The following is a 3,929-nucleotide window of genomic DNA, read 5'->3' on the forward strand; positions in this document are numbered from 1 at the left end:
ACTTGAGTCCAATTTGGATTTTAAACCATTCCTAGGGAGACCTACTTTTACTATCCACAGTAAAGATTTTTGAGAAAATGAGATCTTTGCTGTGGAATTAATAATAGATCTATGCAGATTGATATTCCCAGGAGATAAAGAGAAAGGGAAAAATATTAAAAACTGATGCTACTGGCAAATGAAAAACTAATGGACCATATTTTCCCAAAGGGATTGGAGGTGCTTTCATTTTATTTCACTCTGATGACTATGCGAGACCAGCCGTAATAGTTAACTCTCAGGGAGCACCATTTCCAGATAAATGGAAACACATTGAAAATTTCATAGAGAATGTGGAGGACAGCATAAGTCATCACATCCCAAACCCAAAGAGAACTGAATGGTTGTCACACTGCAGCATAATGAAGCTCTGTTTGATTTCTCTGAAAACCAGAATTCTGTAACGTTTCAACCCAGAGTTGCTGTGTAAGTATGGCAGGAACAGCAGGGGTCTGAATTGGAACCAAAGCCACTGTCAAGTAGGAACATTGTTTTTTCAGAGCTAATCTGTATCGGCATCTGAGATTCAAGAAGGCCAAGTGCTGGGTCCTGCACTTGGGTCACAACAACCCCGTGCAGCGCTACAGGCGTGGGGAGGATTGGCCGGAAAGCTGCCCGGTGGAGAAGGATCTGGGGGTGTTGGTCAACAGCTGGCTGGATGTGAGCCGGCAGCGTGCCTGGGTGGCCAAGGTGGCCAACAGAATCCTGGCTTGTATCAGAAATAGTGTGGCCAGCAGGACCGGGGAAGTGATCGTCCCCCTGTGCTCAGCACTGGTGAGGCCACACCTCGAATCCTGTGTTCAGTTTTGGGCCCCTCACTGCAAGACAGACATTGAGGTGCTGGAGCATGTCCAAAGCAGAGCAATTAAGTTGGTGAAGGGTCTAGAGCACAAGTCTTATGAAGAGCAGCTGAGGGAACTGGGGTTGATTAGTCTGGAGAAAAGGAGGCTGAGGGGAGACCTTATCGCTCTCTACAACTGCCTGAGAGGAGGGTGTAGCGAGGTGGGGGTCAGTCTCTTCTCCCAAGTAACAAGTGGCTTCAAGTTGTGACAGAGGAGGTTTAGACGGGATATGCAGAAAAATTTCTTCACCGAAAGGGTTCTCAAGCCCTGGAACAGCCTGCCCAGGAAAGTGCTTGAGTCACCACCCCTGGAGGTATTTAACAGACACAGAGATGTGGTGCTCCGGGACATGGTTTAGTGGTAGACTGTTGGTGGTTTGAGTCTACTCAGCAGCTCAATGCCACACAGTCGCTCACCCACCCTCCCCCACTTGGGAACGGGGAGGGAATCAGAGGGGCAAAGGGAGACTCACGGGTTGAGATAAAAACAGTTGAATAACAGTAACAGAATAATACGGTGACACCGGGATCAACAGGTAATGTACCACACAGCTGCTCACCACCCGCCTGCTCCCGGCCAGCGATCCCGAACACCAAGGCTCCCCAGCACCACTCCCGGAAGTGGCAGCCCCTCCCGGCCCACTCCTGCCTTTATATAGTGAGCACAATGTCACATGACATGGACTGTCGGCCAATCGGGGCCCAGCCCTCCAGCTGTGCTCCCCCCGCCCCCGCACACAGGTGAGGGCACTGGGACCTGGGGAGCCCCTGGGGTCTCAGGGTGCTGCAGCTCCTCCCTCTGCCAGACCAACGGGAGCTCTAGGCCAGCCCCAACCAGGACATAGACTTGGGAGTGCTAGGTCAACAGTCTTTTCCAACCTAAACAATTCTTTGATTCTATTCTGTGAATAATATTTTACTTTCAAACTCCTTTTAAGAGTTTCAGCAACTCCAAGGGAACAGGGGAAAGATTTCACTGTTGATGACATCCTTGGAGCCACTCAAAGTAACTCACATTATTTATAAGTATTTACAAATCAAACTTGTGCAGTTACCTGCATTTTCAAAACAACATGGACTACTAGAAAATTAATTCTTAAATAATTTAGAAATCAATCATAATTTTTATATAATATTTATTGATACAAAAAAATATTTGTGACAAACCATGTATTTACAATATACACCAGAGAAAGCTCTTTTAAGATCAATGAAACAACGTGCCCCTAAAACTGGGGTGTATTTCCAGTTGGATGGTAGTTACAGTGTTCTTTAGAACGCCTTGGATTAGATGATCTTCAATTTGAAAGCAAAGTTATGGGGATGAGGTCTCCAACAACATGCTTCTTGCTTTTGATTTAAATTATAAAAAGAATAGAAATTACTTCAAATTAACACAGTTTAAAAAAGGCCTATCCGACTGTGCCATAATATACTAGGGAGTTACTAGACAGTAGGGTAGAAAACCAGCGAATTGTACTCACAGCAGCAAGGACATTAAAGCGTTCATCTACTCCAGTGACAAATCAATAAAAATATTAGCATCATTTCAATTTTGCTCAGAAGAGCACATTAGCCTAATTTAATTTAGCCAACAGTGGTCTCTCACAAATGCATTCCTCTGTGCAAAGTTTGGAGTTGTCAAAGCGACACCTGGTTGTGACACTGACACTTGTTCCGCCTGTATTTTATGCTATCTCTAATAGGAAATGTATTTTGTGCAGGACCAAGAGAGCACAGTAGCTGATCTGCATGAGTTTTGTGCCATTTTTATAAAAATCTCCTATGCATTTTCATTCACTTAAGTCATGTTTAGATAAATGGCCCACAACCTATGAATTACAGCCCCGAAGGCCATATAAAGCTGCTGTTAGTAAGGAAAAGTCCAACAATTAAAACTGTTGCCAACTGATAAAATAACATCTGATGCAACTCACCACATCAAGTGACAGCTAAGGACTATTACTCCAGATGTAGTTATGTGGAAGCAGACACCTGATAGCCTGGACTGTACAAGACGCCAAGTTTTCGTTTGTTTAAAGCCCGCATACAGAATGAAGACTGCTGTTAAGACTTGCAAGTGAAAATAACATGCTGCTATCAAACTATACTAAACTGTTTTAGGTATACATGCAGAAAACGGTTTGCTAATTCCCCCCAAACTGAGCAGTGGACTTCTCATCAAACCCAGGTATGTGTTTTCCTTAGAGGGCCGCCTCGGAGCAAAGACCAGGCGGGGAAAGTTAAAGCTGACAGCTGTAACAGAACTTAATACGCACGCTTTGTCTTTTACTATAGAGTGTGCTGGGTTTGTGTGGTGGGATTTTTGGCAGCAGGGGAGGGGGCTACAATGACGGCCCCTGCCAGAAGCTGCTCGAAGCTCCCCCGGCTCCAAGTCGGACCCGGCTCTGGCCAGGGCTGAGCCAGTCAGCGACGGTGGCTGCGCGGCTGCGATAACGTATTTAAGAAGGGGAACCTGGGAGGAGGAGCTGCGAGGAGGACACGTATGTGAACACCAAGGTCAGTGGAAGGAAGAAGGAAAAGAAGGTGGGGGGGTGCGCAGGAGCAGAGACCCCCTGCAGCCTGTGGTGAGAGGGGAGGGCTGCCCCCCCTGCGGCCCACGGAGGTCACCAGCAGAGCAGATGCCCACCTAGAGCTAGTTGCCCTGGGTTCAGATGAGCTCTCTTTCCCCACATACGAGCTTTTGCCTCCTGCCCTCTGCTGTACCTCTTGACCTCTCCACAGCAACCGCAGTGATAAGAATGAGGATGCCAGGTTTGTACGCAAACACTCTAACACACTTTGCAAACACAGACTCCTCCCCACCCCCAGCAATAAGTAGGGTAGAACGGAGATGGCAGGTCCTGAACTGTGCGTGCAGATCTGTTCCATGTGGAAGGATATGTCAAATGATCTTGGTCAGGTCTCGGCTCTGTCTCTAAGAGAAATGTATGAAGGTGATCATAAGGGGCCACCCGGCTCTTCCAGCTCCAGTCCAGGCTCCTCCTTAGACACCACATAAACATCAAAACCCAGGAAGATTATTTCC

This window comes from Tyto alba, unplaced genomic scaffold, assembly GCF_018691265.1.
Source record: "Tyto alba isolate M040663 unplaced genomic scaffold, T.alba_DEE_v4.0 Super-Scaffold_23, whole genome shotgun sequence".
NCBI lineage: Eukaryota > Metazoa > Chordata > Aves > Strigiformes > Tytonidae > Tyto > Tyto alba.